We start from the raw sequence: 21471 nt of genomic DNA on the forward strand, positions 1-21471 counted from the left end.
AACACACGGGAAGCGTTTAAACTATGGTCTGGTACCTACTGAAGTGCTTGGTAGATTTTGGCTGCTATTCCTACCACCTACTATGATGATGCTTCTGCTACCCCTGCTGTCCTTCCCAAACCTTGTGAGTGTTCCTTCGTCCATGTATGGGGGATGGGAGGTATCTTTTGAGCATGTTTCTCTCCTTTAACTGTAGCTGTGACATTATGGATCCTCACCCTACTCATCTAAGTAAACAAAATAATAACTCAGAAGCATATATGTATTTGTCTCATTAAATTCTTGTTGCAGTTGCATTGTATATAGATCTTTGGTATCAGTTGTAACCTGAAATTAGATTGGAAACTCCATCAGGTCTGTCATTCATTCATCAAACATTACTGTGTGCCACTCCTATCACAGTGGGGATAGAAGACTGAGTCAGGCAGTCCCCCCTCATCAAGGAGCTTATGGTCATAAGACAGAATAATGTGTAGGTAAAAATAATTTTAATAATAATAATAATAGACATTTGCTCCTTGGCAGGCTGTGCTGAGCACTTTTCCATTTGTTTCTTAACTGACTTCTGAAAACAGTCTACAGCACAGGGAGGCAGAGGTCCTGGAGTTTAAGTAGTAAGTGAAAAAGTGAAGAATTAAACCTTGGTCCTTCTGACTTCCGAGCCTGTGGTATGCCCATTCATGACACGAGCCATGAGACAGTGTCACAAGGCTGCTTGGGGGTTCAGAGGAAGGAGAAGTCACTTCTAGCTGGTGTGTTTGTGGTGCAGGTGTGCTTACAAGGAAGGTGTGGTGGCAAAGGTAGCTTTTTAACAGTTCTTGCCTGGGACTGGTGGGTGGAATTTATCAATACATGGGAAAGAAGCATCCTATGAAGGGCCAGAATAGAAGCGCTAGACACTACCGTGAAGCTGGTCATTTCCAGGGCCCTGTATATAATTTGTTTTGACCAAAATAAAGGATATGAGCAGGGAAAGTCCAGCTGGAGACATCTTAGGTCCAGACTCCATAAGGCCTTGAATGCCACATAAAGAGTTTGCTTTTTTTTTCCTCACTAGGGTAGTCTGGGAGAGTAGAGAGATCCCCAGCCATCAGATTGGATGCCACTGCCTGTGAACAGTAACGTGACCACTTACCAGTCAGCTGGGGAGCATGCCTCAAACTCTCTGATCTTCAGTTTTCTTGCTGATGACCTCAGTAAGGGATTATTCATGCTTGTTTGCGGAATGGATGAAGGGACTACCTCATCCTACCTCATATTTTATCATTGTGAGAATGACAATAACCAAGGCAAAGCACAAGCTTAGCAGTCAGTACCTGGCAGCTACCATCGTTAATAAGTAGAGATGTGTCCTTGAGGTTGTTAGGCAATGGGGTGGCATCGGTAGAGGTTTTTAGGCGATTTCTCTAGCACATGCGTCTGTGAGGAAGAGGAACTACTGCAAGTGGGGCGCTCAGCAGGAAGCCACTGAGTAATGCAACGGAGAGAGAATGAGAACCTGAATGGAGGTGCCTGATATGAGGCCCTTGGTGTGTCAGGGGCGGGGTCAGTGCTGTTGGTTGCCTGTGGGTGACCAAGAATCCGCCCAGGAAGCCTCTGTGTCATAGTGTATCAGGGTACCCCCAGCTATTTCCTCAGTCCTTTTTAACCCATGGGATGTTTGCAGTAACGTAGGGTGAAGCTTCAAGACAGAACCTAGTTCTAGATGACTCTGACTTCCGTGCATTGAATGCCTCTGCCTTCGTACCCTGCCTCACGTTATGCCAATGAGCTTCAGCATAGCAGCTTCTCCAGCTTCGTTTCTCTAATTCAACGGAAGCCACGTCACTGTTGTGACTCGGTGTTTATAGCCTGGGAAAAATCATATGAATATGTCAAATCCAGTAATAGCCAGTAACTAGGACCAAATGGATCCCCTCAAAAAATAAAGAGTTTACCTTAGCACTTTGTTGATTTCTATATAACCAAGCTACCGTGCAGCCTGCGCCTTCCCACTTTATGAGTACTGCCCATGAGGGTTGCATATTTCTCATAAGAATGAATTCCAAATAATTATTTAGATTTACTATATAAATGCATCTTTGTTGTTCATGTTGTGCCTTGGCCACTGCATTTCTCTTTGAGTCTGGGACTGGCCTCTACCACTTGAACTGTTTTTTTTTTTTTTTTTCCGTGACTCAGTCACATGAACCTCTTTTGGCAAAAGCAAGAAGGAGGTTTGTAGGACAGGCTCTGTGAGCCCACCAGACGATGGAGGACACCTCGGCCAGTGAGAGGTCAGCCCTGTTTCATGACAAGGCATGAAATATCAACAGCTGGGATTTTTGTTCCTTAACCAAGTCAGAAGGAGGTGAGGCATGTTAAGACAGGGTTTTCTTTTTCTTCCTTCCTTCCTTCCTCTTTCTTTTTTTTTTTTTTTTTTAGATTATTTTTGATGTGGACCATTTTTAAAGTTTTTATTGAATTTGTTACAATATTGCTTCTGTTTTATGTTTTTCTGGTTTTTTTTGGCCATGTGGCATGTGGGATCTTAGCTCCCCCACCAGGGATTGAACCCACGCCCCCTGCATGGGCAGGCGAAGTCTTAACCACTGGACTGCCAGGGAAGTCCCTCTTTTTTTTTTTTTAAAGAAGACTGGGAATGTAGAAAAGCAGCAGCTTGGACAGATAGGAGGGAAGAATCATAAACATATCCCAGTAAGTCGGGGTCCTGACTTCCCTGCTGGAGCACTGCTCTGACAGCACTGGGATTACTGTAGCTGAAACCACTTGCATGTTATCTCAGAATCTGCAAACTCCGAAGGAAGCTAAAAGATTCCCTGAGTCTGCTACAACCGTGTGTTCAGTATCCCAGCCTCTCGTTAGGTCTCCTTCTGATCATGAGTTTTATTTGTTGGTTTACTGTTGTATTATCAACACTGACCACTGTAATCAACACCCGACACGTAGAGGTGTTGAGTCAAAGTTTTTATTTTGTAAAAAATTTTTATTGGAGTAGAGTTGATTTACAGTGTTGTGTTAGCTTCGGGTATACAGCAAAGTGAATCAGTTACACACATACGTACATTCACTCTTTTTTAGATTCTTTTCCCATGTAAGCCATTATGGAGTATTGAGTAGAGTTCCCTGTGCTCTACAGCAGGTCCTTCAAAGTTTTTAAAGTAAAAATTCCCAATGCTTGGACTCTTGTCTCGTTTCTCATGACCAAACCCTGTCCTCATACTCTGGTCCAGCGCTGAGTTCTCTGGCTTCTTACCCTGGCTTTGCTGTGGTCCATTCTTTGATTCCTTGGATTCACCACATCCTCTGGGACTCAAATCCTGCCGCCCCAGTGGTCTCCCTAGAGCCTGAAGTTCTTCTGCCTCTGAAGCACCTTTCCTCTGGCTGTTACAGATTGTTTTGCCACCAGCTCTCCTCTTCCTGCCTGCTCTCCAGACCCCTCCTCACACACCCACCTGCCATGTGGAAGCCCCTCCCTCTTCTCCACCACTGGGACCCTCTTCTTAGCTGCCCTGAGGGGTGGGGCTGTCTAACCTCTGACTCTGGCTTTTTCCACCCAGCCCATCCCCCCACTGACCATGACCTGATTTAGCAGTTACCTTAAAATCTGTGGAAGGCAGCTGGACCTGGGGAGATGGGTGACCAACAAATGCCAGACCTTTTGATGAAAAAGATTTATCTGTGACTTCCAAGAGGAAGAGAAATAAGAGAAAATTCTAAATCCTTACTACACGACCTTTTCAGAACATGTGCTGTGGGTCCCTAGTAGTGAGTATACTGTGATAGTCCCTAATCTGACCAGAATTAGTATTCAGGGATGCAGTTAAAGGAGGTTCCTATTCTTCTTTCCTCAGTACTCACCCTACGCAGCAGGACAATATCTGAGGATAACTTTCAATCTCTTAGTTGAGGAAATAGATAAAAGCCCTGGAAGGAAGCACCAAAGTTTGACTTTTTCTCCCTTGTACCATCTCTCCAACTGACAAAGGATAAAGCATCCAATACTTCTCACCGAGCCCCAGGATGACAGAGGAAGCTGATTAACATGGCCCTTTGGGTTGGTAACAAGGATCTGGAGAGCTAACCCAGCATGGCAGGGGATAGGCTGAGTTTCATGCTTTGACCCGGAAATTGCACCCCTAATTGGGCACACAGTTGCACTTTCATGCCATTTAAACACTTTAAAGAACCCGTACTCAAGACAGAAGGCTACTGTGTGTTTTCGTGAGGGTGCAGTCAGGGAGTAAAGAATGCAGGGGCTCTTTAAGCATAATTAGGCATTTAATCGCACGGCTAGGCTTCACCGATGGTTTTGCACACACATTTGATTATGATTCACTTGAATACATCCCACCGATGATTGTCTTCCATTTCTCTACAAAGAAAATTAGGAAAATATTTGAAACATTTCATTCTTAAGCCTTATTTCTTTAGTTTCTTTTTAGTTCTGACTTCCCTTCAAGTTTCTAGAGAGTTAAAACAACCACCACCGCAGGGAATTCCACATCTGACTCTTATAAAGCACATAAAACAGAATGTACATAACTGTGGGTAGTTTGCAATTAGAGCATAAGTATAGTACAAATGTGGTGTCTCTCATCTACCAAGAGCCCCCTTCTTGTTCTCTACCCATATTTTCAGATTGAGAAATCAAGGCATTGGACTCAAATCTTTGACCTAAGTCACTGAGTAGCAGAGACGGTTTGGGAATATAAATTGCCCTTGGCATCATGTTCTTGTCTGTCATCAAGCCAAGAGACCAGTGTAATGTGTTTTACTCCGTTCTTCAATTGTACATGTAAGGCAGTAAACAATGGCTAACCTCTGAGACTTGGGTTATACAGAAATACGGACTTGGATATTTTGGTCCAGTTTCTTTTTCATACCCGTCTCCTTGGTCACAGCACCAGAAAAATTCAAATGAAGACTTTGGAAATGGACGCATCTGTTTCCTTCATCCTTTCTGCCTTCATATTTTTGAGTACTTTGGGAATTTTTGCTTTTAGTCCAATTGTATGTTCCATACTTTTTAAATTGACATGTTCCATTGACCGAAAGCCACTTGAGTTGTGTTTGCTACACGTACACCACTGGCTGCTGCCTCTCCTGGTTTTTTATAACTCGGCCATCCTCAGAGCATTCTCTAAGGAGCCATCTTTAACCTAGTTTTGGCTTAATCTGACTTTGGCTTACCGCAGTAGTCAAGAATGTGTCACCCAGAGCAGACGTCAACCGAATAGAAGATCTTGAGAGGTGGTTAGAGTATGTCTGAACCACCGCCATGAATCTAGGGCTATTCAGTCGTTATTGCATATTCATCAGAGGTGGATTTATACTGCCTAGATAACAAATGCTTAATGGTAATATTAAACGTTGAGTTCTAATCTCTTCTCATTGAGAAATAAGTGAAAACTCAGCCAGATACAGCTGGCTTGTCAGGTTCTTAACAGGAAGCGTGTATGGGAATCACGAGCATGGGGGTGGTGGGCTCCTTCAGAATATGGAGATACAGGCCCTCGGAATCAGAGATTCCACACTGGGGCCAAAGCCTATATATTTGCAAAACGTTCCTTAGTGATTCTGATGCTTTGCTGTGGAGAAGCGTAAGGTGGGGAGAATAGTCTCTGTTCTGGTCCTTCCTGAAATATATTGTCTCTTGCCAGGGTGTTAGGTTGGGAGTCATGGAATTTGAAGACTTGAGTTCAGTTGGGGACTGCACAATTTGTTGTGTGAGCTTGGGCCCCAATGTCCTTACCTGTAAAGATGATACGGTCATAGGATCTGTTGAGATAAGAGAGGAGGTATGGGCTTCCCTGGTGGCGCAGTGGTTGGGAGTCCGCCTGCCGATGCAGGGGGACACGGGTTCGTGCCCCGGTCCGGGAGGATCCCACATGCCGCGGAACGGCTTGGGCCAGTGAGCCATGGCCGCTGGGCCTGCGCGTCCGGAGCCTGTGCTCCGCAGCGGGAGAGGCCACAGCGGTGAGAGGCCTGCGTACCGCAAAAAAAAAAAAAAAAAAAAAAAAAAAAAAAAAGTGAGGAGGTATGCTTAGCCGTGTGTCTGGTACCTACCAGCCATGAGTAGGGCTCGTCAAATGGACTCTTCCCGTCATTATCCTGACAAATTCATGCCCCACACATCTTGTCCATTGTCCTGTATTGGAGTGGTCAAAGTTTTGTATCAGGGTCCTTATTATAGTTTGCGGAGAAGTGCCATACCTTATTCCTAATAAACAATGTGAGAGTAATAAAAAATCATAACTTCCCTCAAATATGCTCTGTGCATTGCCTGCTGGTGCTTTTATTCTTTGCCCCAGCTCTCTGCCTACTCTAACCTCAGCATTGTTTGGCCAGCCTCGTAAGGGGAATAACTTCCCAACGGGTCTGGGCAGAAAGTGGATTCTCCCACTGGGAAGAGGCATGGTCATCCTAAAACTGCCTGTGGGACATCATCCTATAGGATGAAGGGTCAGTGAAGTTGACCATGTCATGTCAGTGAACACACTGCCCTGTGTGTGGGTGTTTGGGTCTCAACGTTTTGTTTCCCAGCTATATTGTCAGTTCCCCAAGGACAGCCTTCCCCTGTCCAGGCCTTCACGGAGCTCTGGGAACAGGGAATGTGTGTGCCAGGCAGCCCCCCTGGCAGAGGCATGGCTTGTTTATCATTCTGGTTTAAATTGCCTCTTTTATGTACCAGTATTTATACGTATAACAAATGGGGACTGGCTAATTATGTGGTTCTTAGTAGGAGTTGAGTCTCTGCTGGAACCAGCCCAATCTCTGCCCACTATTTATAGCCTTCATATGTCCCAAATTTTCCAGTTCTGATTTCAAATATTCTATCCCACTGTCTCCAGAAGTATACTTAATGCTCGTCAGACCACATGTCAGTTTATGGTTGAGAAATATAGTCACAGTACTATAACTGCCACGCCAAGCACCATATTTTCTGACTGTTAGATTGGAATCCTGCCTTTTCAAAACAAATTGGACATACTTAGGAAGTGTAAAAAAAAACCAAAAATCTTCTTCAAATATTCTTGGTAAGCAATTGACTCGAGGCCTCACCTAAAAACCGTGCAGATCTGAGATTATATGGCTATATAATAATAAAGAGCTTGATGACAATTGTCCTTGAGAGAGTACCTTTCACAGAGAACATGACCGATAGATAGAATAAACAAACAGATTGAATGATGATACAGAGATTTTCTTCTTACTGTAAACTACAGAACTCCGATCTGAGTGGGTTGTGTTTCTTCCCAGTCATACATGCAGGCAGAACTTTTTGCTGTATTAAGTGAGAAAGGGGCAGACTTCTAACGCTGTTTGGTCCCTTCTTTGTACTGGGCAAGATGCTAGGCCCTTTATCTTACTTAACCCTCTGAAGAGCGCCAGGGCACAGGTAGCATAATCTTCATGTCACAGATGGGAGAATAAAGACTCAGATTAAGGGGCTTGCTTGGGACACTCACGGGGTTAGAACCAGAGCTCAGGCCGGTGTGACTACAAAGTCTCTTTATAAATCAGAGCTTCTCACGTTACTCTTCATTTTCCCCAGAACGATAATAGATGAAATTTAACTGAAATCATATCCCATCAGCCCCAAGCTCCCCATTATGTTAAGAGATATTTGCCAATGTAGCCAGCATGATAAACGTGCCCTTGCTTTTGTCACAGCTTCCTATCTTGTGTGTCAATGCTGGGATGGATGTCTGTGTTTTGGGGGGCATACATGGGTGGGAGTGTTTGGAGGCCATGTGGAGAGATTGTCTTATCCAGGCTTGTGCCTTATCTGTGCTGAAGTCCTCTGGTGACTCTGCATGGCTGGACCTAATCTTAAAACCTGGTCTTTTCAGCGGCACATAACCACGCCCTAGTCAATGGGACTACTTCCACGTGTCTCAGAAACCAAGGGACAGCTTCTTACCCAATGTCTCCTTACCCCACATATCCCAACAGATAGCGCTAATAGAATCAGTACAGAATGGCAGCTGCTGGCTCTAGGAAACCGAAAGCCTTTTCAGATATGGTCACCTCTGTTCAGTCTATGGAAAATGATTTCAATAAAATGTTTAGAAGTCTAAAGATGTGGGGTGCAGCTTCTGTAAGAGGAATGGCTCTAGGGCCTAGAACGGTGCCTGATCCAAAGTTGATGCTAAGTAAATATTGTTGAGTAAATGAATGACTTAAGAACTCAATGACTCTCTTTCAAAATTTATTATGGAGGAGTCCATAGACCATTGCAGCATCTCATGAACTGGCAGTCATGATGCCCAAGGCAGAGAAGAGTCTTGATTAATCCCTTGTTGGGTATAGCCAGAGGTGGTTCATTTTCAGAGGTCCCTGGATGCCACAGGGAGCATGCTATCTGTGAAACCCAGATATCCCAGCACTTAGCAGGGTCCTGACATTTAAGAGGCAGGTCATAGTATCAAGACAGTATCTGGGGCTTCCCTGGGGGGCGCAGTGGTTGAGAGTCCGCCTGCCGGTGCAGGGGACGCGGGTTCATGCCCCGGTCCGGGAAGATCCCACATGCCGCGGAGCGTCTGGGCCCGTGAGCCATGGCCGCTGAGCCTGCGCGTCCGGAGCCTGTGCTCCGCAACGGGAGAGGCCACAACAGTGAGAGGCCCGCGTACCGCAAAATAAATAAATAAATAAATAAAGGCAGTATCTGAACCGTAGGTTAGCAATGGCTAAGAGTGTGAATTGTAATTCTGTTCTTGATTATGGGATATCCATAATTAGAAAAATTATCTATTAAAAAAATACTGCTTTAGACTTAGCTGTTGAGAGAGCCAAGACAACATGCGATCTTCCCAGCTACAATGATCACCTTATTGATGTTGCTGGAAGCTTTGCGTTATGAATAATTTTCTACCACCTCCCTCTGAGGATGCACTGAAGTGGCTTCTTGAGAAAACACTGGTAGGATTGAATGCTTATGAGTTTGAAGCTGCTGGAACACTCTAAACAAAGTAAGTTACCATTAGATAATCCAGAAGATTCTTGGAGAAACTGGGGCTGCATCTGGATTCAGCTGTTACATCTTTTCATTTTAAAACTAAAAGTATGCCTGCCTCTGGGGAAGTAAAAGAAGAATTTGAGCATAAAGTCCAATGAAATGGCCTCCAATCAGTCAGATATACTTGAGGTACTGCGCTGTTTATTTTAGCAGGAAAAAAGCAAACATATAGGGGCTTGTGGCCGTTTTTCTTCGCTGAACTGTAAGATAGATTATTTGAAGAAAGAAGAGGATCACAAGTTCTCGCCTTTCCAATATGGCTGAAAAACCATATTCGAATTGGATTGGAAACCCTTTCCACCACATGGCATTGTGCTGGTAAACTTTGGAGTGAATTCCTGCCCAGAAGACTGAGACTCCAGGCTTCACCAGTTATGGCAAAGACTGGAATTAAAAAAAAAAAAAAAATGGAGGCAGCATCCTGTTTTTATTTGCTCTGTATTTGGTAGGGCAGGATATATTTTAAACATCAGTTTGCTTTAAATGATACAAATGAACTTATTTACGAAACAGAAACAGACTCGCAGATCTTGAAATCAAATTTATGGTTACCAAAGGGGAAACGTGGGGGGAATTGATAAATTAGGAGATTGGGATTAACATATACACACTCCTATATATAAAATAGATAACTAATAAGGACCTACTGTATAGCACAGGGAACTCTACTCAATATTCTGTAATAACCTATATGGGAAAAGAATCTGAAAAAGAATGGAGATACACACACACACACACACACACACACACACACATATATATATAACTGATTCACTTTGCTGTATACCTGAAACGAACACAACATTGTAAGTCAGCTGCACTCCAACAAAAACTTAAAAAAAAAATCACTTTGCTAGAGTGAAAAATGAGGGTTTGTGGATTAACTCTTAATAGAAGCGAATTAAACTTTCCCCTTTACTTCCTGGAGGGTGGCTCCCGCCACAAGATGAAGAAGTGATCGTAATACCATGGGTCGGGCTTGACAGCTGCTAAGGGTAGATACTGTTTGGTTCTACACCCAGAGGTCTCACATAGAGGCAGTCACAGGATGGAGTTCCCTCCTGCTGGTAAACTACTATTCCATCTGGCAAGGAGGTTAGAAAGAAAGAGGGAAGTGGAGGGTGAGTACCAAGGAGGTGGGGTTATGTGTGCCGAGCTGCACTGTGCACTGGCCAGTGTCCCTTCTAAAATGGGCACCATCAGGCTCCCTGTTCTGCGTCAGTCATTTCCATCACTCTCCAATCCACCACAAGCCCAGAGTTTGAGGGTAAGGAAGACAGATGAACAAGGAATGGAAAACATGAATGTTTAAAGGGAAATTTATAACAAAATTGGTCTGGCTTTGTAAAAGGGACTGAACAATGATTGAATGATTTGACTGAGTTTCCTGAAAACTGAATTTCCTATCACCAAATTTCTTTTTTCCTCACCTTTAATAATATTTTGTAGCTGTTGTATAGACACACGTGACAAATTGCCTAAAATTGTATTTCTTTTTCTAAATTTCATTCAACGATGCCTCATTCAGTGATGCCACTATTCAGTGTAAGATTTATAAAACGTGGACCTTGTTTGAACTTGAAATGTGGGCTTTTTGATACTGATGATCCGATGGGTCCCATTTTGGATTATTAAACAAAAACAATTTTTTTTTTCTCATCTGGAGACACCAGCTGCAGATTTAAAACACCATGTGATGTTTGTAGCGTCCAAAAGGAGTTTGTTGGAAAATGACAAAGTTAGGTGATAGCTCAGCAGAGTGCCTAGGAGGCAGTTGGCGCTCAGTCAGCGTTTGTGGGATGAGTGAGTGAATGGCCAGGAGCATTTAGCATTCATTTAGGGGCTAAGCACATCAATACTCTTGACACAGCTATGGAACTCAATCAACTGGTGGCCTGAGGGAACACTTTACCGGTTACAATTTGTTATTGATACAACTCACGGACAGATGCTCATTAGAAGACAGGGAATTAATGAGGCCGAGGATCTCTGTTGAATGCCTCTAGGGGCCAGTTATCTTTGTTCTGTTCCAAGGCTGCATCCACAACCCATAACCTTTGCCAGCTGTCACACACCAGGGCATGCTCTTTGTCACACAGAGGCCCAGAAAGGAGATTGTGAGCAGATTAGCTCAGACCCATTACCATGTAAGAGGAATAAAACTACAGGCGTGCGCTCTTCAGAGAGGGCAGTTGCAAGAATTGAGTGAACGGAGAACAGTCTGTTTTGGAGCCGACAGGACCGAGGCTGTCACCACATGTTGCGGTTGTGTGTGTACGGTGCCTGGGCATGGTTGGCCGTAGACAACCTAGCCACATTTGCTGAACATGGCGTCGTTCCAAAGCCCTGACTCTAGCCAAAAGCTCAACACACGGAATTCAAAATGGACTTGGGCGTATTACTACCACTTACCCCTTCCAGAACCCCCCCCCTTTTGCTAAACCTATATATTTCGGATGATTCCAGCATTACCTAGTAACATTCTTGGAATAGTGGACTAGTATGTATATTTTCTTCCTGGCAAGCCTCACCTTGATCTGCATTATCATTTAGACCCCATCTGAAAACACCATTCATTTAAATAAGCAATAGAGACTGAAATAAAATTCCATTCACGCTTAACTCTCCGATGTGGTTTGGAAATGCTTTCTTCTTCAGCCAGTCTTATGTTACATGCTGGATGGTCTTTTCTTTGACCACCTCATAAAAAAGGGCTCATAAATACTTTTCATGTGTTATTTAAACTAGCAGTACTCCCCGAGGCACTACACTCCTATTTTTTTTTAAATCCTTTGTGTATTTCTAAAGCATTTCTAAACCAGTAGCAGAGGTAAAAGCATATTCTAACTTAAGAGGACCACGGTTCTATCACTATCGGGCCACAGATTTCCTTTACTGATAAAAAGAATTTACTTCTCAGCAAAATGCTGCCTGAGTTATATACTTTCTTTCTAAAAATAATCCTGTGTGAGCTCTAAGTGCCAAAGTTAGAATATATGTTTTTTTTGTTTTGTTTTGTTTTTTTGTGGTACGCGGGCCTCTCACTGTTGTGGCCTCTTCCATTGCGGAGCACAGGCTCCGGACGCGCAGGCTCAGCGGCCGTGGCTCACGGGCCCAGCCGCTCCGCGGCATGTGGGATCTTCCCGGACCGGGGCACGAACCCGTGTCCCCTGCATCGGCAGGCGGACTCTCAACCACTGCGCCACCAGGGAAGCCCTGAATATATGTTTCTTAATGCTCAGAATTGTGACTTTTTAGCACAAGGATGTCCTAGGATGTTCTGATAAACAAGAGCTTTATTCTCTCATAACGATCTATTAACTTCTATCTTCTCTGCCTCCTTATTCAGAAAAGTTGATGTTGCCTGGTGTACAGGCTCATTATGCTATGTGTGGCATGATCTTGACTTGGAGCTGAAATGGTCCATCTCCCCTTTCTAGCAGGTTAGCACTTCACTACCTTTCTAGGCCGGCACTTCACGGGTGCCCTGACTCACACATGTTTCTTTTCCCTCAAGTATCGTAGCTCTTGTATTTTCACTATGCTTGTCCTTCCAACTCTGAAATAAATTTTGGTTGGCTGTACTGCTGCATCCAACTACAATGATCTTCATCTCAAGTTGACGTGAATCCGCCATTGCTCCCTACGCCTTACTCAGGTCATAGAATTGTAGTATCTATTAGGGTTAGAATGGGACTGACGGACCATCAGTCCTCCTTCCCTCAAGTACAGGAAACGAAGCAAGGAAATCCTTCCTTCAGTAGTCCACACGGATACCCCTTTAGTATTTGTTTCCATCACTTTAAGAACAAGTCGTTTTCAGCTTTGCACGCTGTACCCTTATTGCTCAAACTGTAAGACATTCTAAATGTGGATTCTGCCTTCAACCCTCCGTTGGCACTTACTTACAAAGCTTACGAACTCAGTGGAACGTCGTGTACGTAATTTTGCTAGATTCCTTAAGGGTTTCAAAAATGTCAGCTCTAATGCTTCTAACTGCCTTATTTACAATCATACTTCTTCAGACTACATATTTCAACCCATATGAACTGATATGACTTCTTGACAAAATTCAAGGACCCATATTTCCGGTTGCCTCTTGGTCATCTCTACCTGGATTAATTTTTCTTTTGTTCACTTAGCAGATCTTTATTGATACGTTCCAGACATTATGCTAGGCACTGGTGGTTCAGATGTGAACCAGAGAACATCCCTGCCCTCTTAGAGTTGATATCTGAAGGGGTGGTTAGACAACAAATATATAACGTGCCCCATAGGTTCCTCAAACAAAATGTGCTTAGATGTTAACCTTTAAGCTTACTTCCTTTTTAAACGAACTCTTCACCCCCTGAAATCCTACATCAGTGCTTCTCAAAGTGCGTTCCCCAGAGTAGCAGCGGATCTGAGAACTCGTTACTGGGTTTGAACTTTGGGAAGTGGAGCCTAGAAATCTATGTTAATAAGCCCTCTAGGTGATTCTGATGCACGTTCAAGTTTGAGAACCTTTGTCTACAGGGAATCACTATATAGCAGTCCCTCGATATCCATGGGGGACTGGTTCCAGGACACCTGTGGATACCAAAATCCGCGGATGCTCAAGTCTCTTATATAAAGTGGTGCAGTACAGTCAGTTCCCCACATCCACAGATTCCATGGTTGGCTGAATCCACAGATGCAGAGCCCATGGCTGTGGAGGGCAAACGCTATAGCCTCTCAAATTAGAAATGCCATAGCCCCCTTGATTTCTCAGTCACTTTTTCTTCTCCAGTCACAAAGTCTTGTTAATTCTCCCTAAGAAATTGCTTCTTCCAGGTTTTAAATTCAGAAATTTCTCCTGCCATGAGAATCTGCTAGGTTTTAAATTCAGACCCTTATGTCTTGCCTGGTGGCAAGACTTCCTAACTGGCTTCTTAACCCTCACTTACTTTCTCATCCAATGCATCCTGCACACAGCCGACAGAGTTATCTTCCTGGGTTAAAAAAGAAAAATCTTGTCCTGCAAAACAGCAGAGATGGAACACAAATTCCTGTTGGCTTCTTGTTACCTTCTGGATAAAATTTAAACTAAGTGAGACACACACAGGTCCTGAAATTTGAATGGAACTGATCTCACAGCCTTGCCTATGCACCCTTTGTGCTTATTCCCTGATTTTCCCTAACCCCTGAATACGCCACCTCTCCATCCCCTTTTGTGTTTGTCTCTTGGTTGTGACTACACAGTCACCACATCCCCTCCTATCCCACAGTCCTGTCCCTGTCTTTTTCAGCTGGTAGAATTCTACTTTCCTTCCAAAACTAGACCAAAGGTCACCTCCTCTGTGAAGCCCTCTTTAACTTCTCTTGGGAGAGTTCCTTGCTCCCCTAACTCCCCACAGCACTTTGTTCATACCTAGCACAGAGATGTTCGGTGACCGTTTTGATAAATGAGAATGTGAGACACAGGCGCTATATGCTTTTTCCAAGGTCACACAGCTCGACGATAGCAGAGTCAAGAATGAACCAGGTTCTCTTGGCTACTAATCCAGGGTAATATCTTCTGTGTTTCAAAGCACCTGTTTGGTGTGTTGAGTGGTGGGGTACTGGGCAGTATTTCTTTAGACACTACTAGTGAAATCCAGGAGATTCTTCCTAATCCCACTTAAAGTGGGAGCTTTTGTCTTTGCTCAGTTGAGAGCTGGGGAAACTTGACCATTTTATGCTGCTGGAGTCTCCTGCTGAATTCCCGTACTCTCAAGATTCTCTTACAACATCTGGCCACTTTACAGGGCATTTCATGGAGCAAATCAATTAACATTTAAAAAAAAAAAAAAAGTTGGGGCTGAGAGAAAGAAAGAAAATATTTGAATGGTAGCATAGCACTCTCCAAATTCCTGAACTGGGATGGCTGACTTGCACCAAACCTTGTAACTAATCACTTCTACATAACACAACTTATTCTTAAACAAAATGTAAACATTTTATTTTCCAATTTAGATCATCAGATTCTTTGGACCATGGACAAATCATAGACATTATTTAATACGAGTACTCTTAGCTGTACCACTAATTTATCCTCTCTCTGGCAGTGGGGTCTGAGATCAAGACTGTGGGTTGAGAAATTACATTTAGCCGTTAAGACCCCAGGGGGTGGTTCTTTCGAGATGTAGTCATTGGATTCTGGCTAAACAGTGCGGGGGAATCTTGGCAGCGGCTCCTGCAATCACTTGAACAGTGCTTGATGTACTGAAAACATAGAAGCTATTTCTACTTGTGGAGTTAAATCCTGGTAAATTCACTTCAAATAGTTCAAATTGGTTGCTCCCATAGAGACTCACTGGTTGTACACACACACACACGATTGTGAAGTCGCTCATTTATCTCTATTTTGAACATGTAAACACCACAAGACACTGATATAGCTAAAGTACCTAGAACAGTGCTTGACACATAGTAGGTGTTCCATATATAGGTTGTCAAATTAATAAAGGAGTGTTATTAAAGAACAGTGTTGATGCTCTAATGGTCTGTTAACCTAGTGTAGTCCCCCTTTGATAAATTCTGTGATATTTTGGAAAGAACCTAATTGCTCTGATTTGAAGAAGTCCTCATCTGCAACGAAAGAGGAGAGCCCTTCTCTTACGGGGCCCGTGTAAGAATAAATGACATTTACAATGTGGCTCAATCAATAGTTAGCAGTTCTATGGAAATCGGCGTATTTAACTTGACTCTGTTTCTTTATTAAATGGGGCTTAACATGTCTGGCTTAGGACTCTCCCAGGGTCCAATAAGTCATAAACGTGACCGTACTTACTAAGTTGCAAATGTGAGGCGCTGTCGTCACACGCCTCTGCTGAGAGTTGACAAGCTGATGCCCTTCCCAGGCACTTACTCTGACCAAGGTGAAGATCGTTAAACAATATGACTTTGAGATCACAAGGTTTGCCTTGTCTTTATTCTCCTCTCAAACATAATGAAATGAATTTACTATTAAGTACCTTTAAAACAAAATTAAACGGTCTTCACTATCACTTAACTGATAGAAACAATGCTGAGAGTAAAGGAGCTGTGAAAGATCCAGTCCCCTCCAAGTATTCCAGTTAATGGGGAAGGGTTTCCCTTCTTTTATCCTCTCGGGGAACCTCTTGGGATGAGGCTTTTCCATCTAGTTATTTAACACACTGTTTTCCCAGTCCCTCCCCACCAGGCTCCCCCTGCCCCAGACATACACACACACACACACACACACACACACACACACACACACACACACACACAGATACTGAAGTGATACAGGCTTCAGACTTTGTTTTCTCTTTCTCCTTTCCCTAAGTCTTTTCCCATGCTGTGGATGGTAACGGGCTATAATCTGTTGAAAATGGGAACATAGCAATAACTCCAACAGGGAGCCTCACAAGTTTGAAAAATTGAGCCAAGCTGCATGATTTTCTAAACATTCCATCCCATTAATACCTTGTGGGTCTACAGGGACCTTCATCTAAATCTCTCCAAACACTTGCCCCAGTTTGGTTAATCCTCATTGTAGCCATAGTGAGACATTCCCACATGATGGAGGGGCCATGAATGAAGCCCCCCTTGGCCAGGAAGCTGCTCAGGAACCCGGGTGAGAAAAGGAAGCTTCTACCTTGAGCTCCGCTGTCTCTCAGCCCACGCAGGCATGGCCAGCAAAGCCGTGCAGCAGGACATGGGGAGAAGACAAGGAAGTTTGTTTCAAATCAAAATAAACTTTCAAATGGAACAAGAAACATATTGCTTTATTTTTCATAGCTGGAAGATTCTGTATTTGCCAAACGATGGAATCAAAAGGCTCTGTCTATAGTCAACTACTCTCTGTGGCCCCTGCCTGGAATTTTCCCCATGACCAAATTAATTATTAATAACGTTATTCAATAAACATTTACTGAACACATTCCAGGCACTTGCCCTAGGTATTAGAAAAAAATAAATGTGGGCAAAACTGTACCCCTTGCCCTAAAGGAATTTGCTGTGTAATAACAGAGAGACAAATAGACAAATTATTAAAATAACATGGGAGTAATTTACATGCACCACACACGTGCTTATGAATTCTTTCTTCAATCTTAAAAAACAACTTCTTTCAGGAAGCCTTCCCTGAATGTTCTCCACCTAAAATTATTCCCCTGACTTGCCCTAGGCTTCTATCTGTGCTTCCACTGTGGTTCTTCTGTCTTCTTACCTTGCATTACGTATGGTTATGTGCATACATTATCCCCTTAGTAATCTAAGTCTCTTGAGTAACTTGTGCACAACAGCCACTTAATAAATGTGAGTTGAATGAATGGATAAGGAACAAGTCAAGGGCTTCCCTGGTGGCGCAGTGGTTGAGAGTCCGCCTGCCGATGCAGGGGACACGGGTTCGAGCCCTGGTCCGGGAGGATCCCACATGCCGCGGAGCAACTAGGCCCGTGGGCCACAACTGCTGAGCCTGCGCGTCTGGAGCCTGTGCTCCGCAACAAGAGAGGCCGCGACAGTGAGACGCCCATGCACCGCGATGAAGAGTGGCCCCCACTCGCCGCAACTAGAGAAAACCCTCACACAGAAACAAAGAACCAACACACCCAAAAATAAATAAATAAATTTAAAAGAAAGAACAAGTCAAGACTTGGCCAATAACATAAGAGATGTTATACTTTAAAACAGAGCAATATAAATCTTTGTTCATCTCCTACACTGTTGATAGGAATGTAAATTTGTGCAGCCACTATGGAAAACAGTATGGAAGTTCCTCAGTAAACTAAAAATAGAGTTACCATATGATCCGGCCATCCTGCTCCTGGGCGTACATCCAGAAAAGATGGAAACTCTAATCCGAAAAGATACACGCACCCCTATGTTCATAGCAGCACTATTCACAATAGCCAAGACATGAAACAACCTAAATGTCCATCAACAGGTGAATGGATAAAGATGTGGTACATATATACACTAGGATACTACTCAGCCATAAAAAGAATGAAACAATGCCATTTGCAGCAACGTGGCTGGACCTAAAGATGATCACACTAAGTGAAGCAAGTCAGACAGAGAAAGACAAATACCATATGATATCGCTTATATTGTGGAATCTGAAATATGATACAAATGAACTTATCTGCAAAACAGGAACAGACTCACAGAGAAAACAAACTTATGGTTACCAAAAAGGAAAGGGGGTGGGGAGGGATAAATTACGATCTCGGGATTAGCAGATACAAACTACTACATATAATATAGGTAAACAACAAGGACCTACTGTATAACACATGGAACAGTAATTGATATCCTGTAATAAACCATAATGGGAAAGAATATGAAATATATATAACTGAATTACTTTACTGCACACCTGAAGCTAGTACAACATTGTAAATCAACTATACTTAAATAAAAAAATCTTTGTTCAATAAATATCTCTAGTAGCTGGTCCAGTGTAGACAGGGAGGGAGAGAGTGAAGAAGAGAGGGAAGGAGGAAGGACAAAAGGAAAGAAGTCTACATATGGACGATCTATAGGGAGTTTTTGACTAGATTAGTGAGAATTTTAAGGCAGTACAACCGATTAAAATGGATTTTTGTTCTTATAATTCACTTCAGCAGATAAACTGAACAACAAATGATGGGATTCCCAACTCATTCAAAGCTCAAATATCAACCCATATTTTGTGTGTGTGTGTGATTCCTATTTTTTTTTTTTTTTTTTCGGTACATGGGCCTCTCACTGTTGTGGCCTCTCCCGTTGCGGAGCACAGGCTCCGGACGCGCAGGCTCAGCGGCCATGGCTCACGGGCCCAGCCGCTCCACGGCATGTGGAACCTTCCCGGACCGGGGCACGACCCCGTGTCCCCTGCATCGGCAGGTGGACTCTCAACCACTGCGCCACCAGGGAAGCCCCCTATTCCTTTTTTGATATGACAAACTTAAAAGAGAAAAGCTTATGCCCTATATGCTTTCCTGTTGAAAATCAGTATCTGGTGAGTAAACTAGGGCTACTTTTAACTTTCTAAGGGTAAGTCTTTGGTGCTACATGAGTCAATCTGGATCCAAGTAAATTTGGAGGAGAACTTGTAAATAACACAAAAAGATATGAGGCACAGTCGAAATCACAAAACTGTATATATGAAGCAGAAAAGCTGAGACGTGCAGATAAAAATAGGCATAAGGAACCATGTTAATTGCTGGGAAATACCCAGCAGGATCCAGGTGTACAAATAAATGCTGGAGCCTAAGTGTATGGGTGATGACATAACATTAGCCATAATAGAATAGGCATGTGAGAAAAAAGTGTCCATTCATTTTTTTGGAGCTCCTTCCAGGTCTGGAAGCATGCTTACATAAAGCTTAGTAACCAACTGTTTCATTTTCCTTCGATGGATGCAGGACACATTTGGAACATAGAGCTGTGGCCGCCTACTCTGCTGGGCTCTTCTCATCTTACCAGGCTGGGGGGGGAGGCGGCTTTGTAATGGGGTTTTGGCCTGGTGGACTCGTGGACCAGACTGGGGAGAAGATGGGCTGCATTTCCCTGCGGGGAGGACGGTTGGAGCTACTTCGTCCGTATACTACTGGGATTCCCTTTCAAGGAATATCTTGGACTCAACTGTCTTTTTCCTGATGGATCATGTTTTGGATCATCGTTTACCAAGGATATAATCACGGGCTGTTAACATTTTTTTGGACTTTGATTTGGCCGGTAACGACAATGTTTCTGGAAACCTGTTTTCATTTACTTTCATTTCCTCTTTCCTGTTAAGCACATCACTGGGCTAGAAGAGCAGAACCTCAGATTTTTGGAACTCTTTGTGTTTGGTGCTGTTCTTTGATTCACCCTGGGAGAAGCCTGAGACACACTTCTGACTTGTATGGTTCCCTCCACGGGAAAGCCAGAATCCACACCCCGACCTGCCTGAGGTGGGTAGCACAAGCATGGAGACAATAGTCATTTCATACTATCGTAACATTACATAAGTCATTTCCTTCCCTTCTAGAATGTGAAGGGATATATGAGAAGCAAAGAAAAACTCATATTTTCCACAGGCCTCCAATTACCCTTTCATCTGCCCCCAAATATGGAGGGTGATGTTAAAACCTTGTGTGAGAATCTGGCAGGGTTTTGTATGTTCATGTTGTCTCTGGTCCGGTTTCTAAAACCATTCTGGTGATTTGGAAGATTTGCCAGCAAGGGCTGGTTGTTCCACAGAAGTTGTCGGTTTAATTCTTAGTGGTTTTCCGCGGTTGGTTTGGTGTTGCTTTTAAAGAATACAAAACATGCACGGCAGGATTCCTGCTTACTCCTTTTTGGCAAGTGTGTTTGCCATCCATGTGACAAACAAATTAGTGGCATCTTTGGAAAACACAGGAAATTTATGACATGAGAAAAACATGATACAAAGGAAAGAAGAAAAGTCTGAGGGAGTGAAACTCCTTCTCAGCCGCATAACCCTGTGAACCTGATGGGAGATAGCTTTTCTGTTGCCACCAAACAGCAGGTAAAAAGGACTGATTTCACTTTATCCATTCATCTAACAAACATCTTTGGAGCACCCGCTATGTGACAGCACTATTCTTACACTAATGATACGCAGAAAGCCCTGAGACATAGTGTGGGTTTGGTTCCAGACCATTGCAATAAAGCAAATATCACAATAAAGCGAGTCACACGAATTTTTAAATCTCCTAGTGCGTGTAAAAGCTGTATGTATGCTAGACTGTAGTGAGTGTGCAGTAGCATTATATCTGAAAAACGTGTATGTCTTAATTAAAAACATGCTTTCCTGCTAACCATCATCTGAGCCTTCAGCGACTCATAATCTCTTTGCAATAGTGACATGAACGATCATTGATCACCGTAACGAATATAACCGGAATAAAAAGCTTCGAAATATTGCAAGAATTGCCAAAATGTGACGGAGACATGAAGTGATCAAATGCTGTTGGTAAAACAGTGCCAACAGTGCTTGATGCAGGGTGGCGACAAATCCTCAATTTGTAACAAATGCAGTCTCTGCGAAGCGCGATAAAGCAAAGCACGGTATAACAAGGTGTGCTTGTAGAAGTTAAAAAAAAAAACAACAAAAGAAACTAGTGCTGTCCTGAAACTTCGTGTGGTGAAATCATGCAACAGTGAGGCAGTGTTCAATTTGAATAGAAACATGTTAGTGTCACTCGGCCTCCTTTTCAAAAGCCACCGTGAAAATAACTGGAGACTGATATGGTTTTTAAAAGAAAAAAAAAAAATGACAGTGACATGATGACCAATATCCCTTTTATTCTCTTCGACTTAAAAGCTGAGATCTTGCAGAATAGCTTCTGGAAGAGGCGGAATGGATGATGATGATAAAAATAAAGTGTGGAGGAGATAAAGCACAGGCTGTGCACGTGGCAGCATTTTTTCCGGGGAAGGATTTCTTGGTCCAGGCAGGTGTGGGCTTCCATCCCTCAATGTGCCAGCTGGAC

The sequence above is a fragment of the Phocoena sinus genome, chromosome 17, assembly GCF_008692025.1.
Source record: "Phocoena sinus isolate mPhoSin1 chromosome 17, mPhoSin1.pri, whole genome shotgun sequence".
Taxonomy (NCBI): Eukaryota; Metazoa; Chordata; class Mammalia; order Artiodactyla; family Phocoenidae; genus Phocoena; species Phocoena sinus.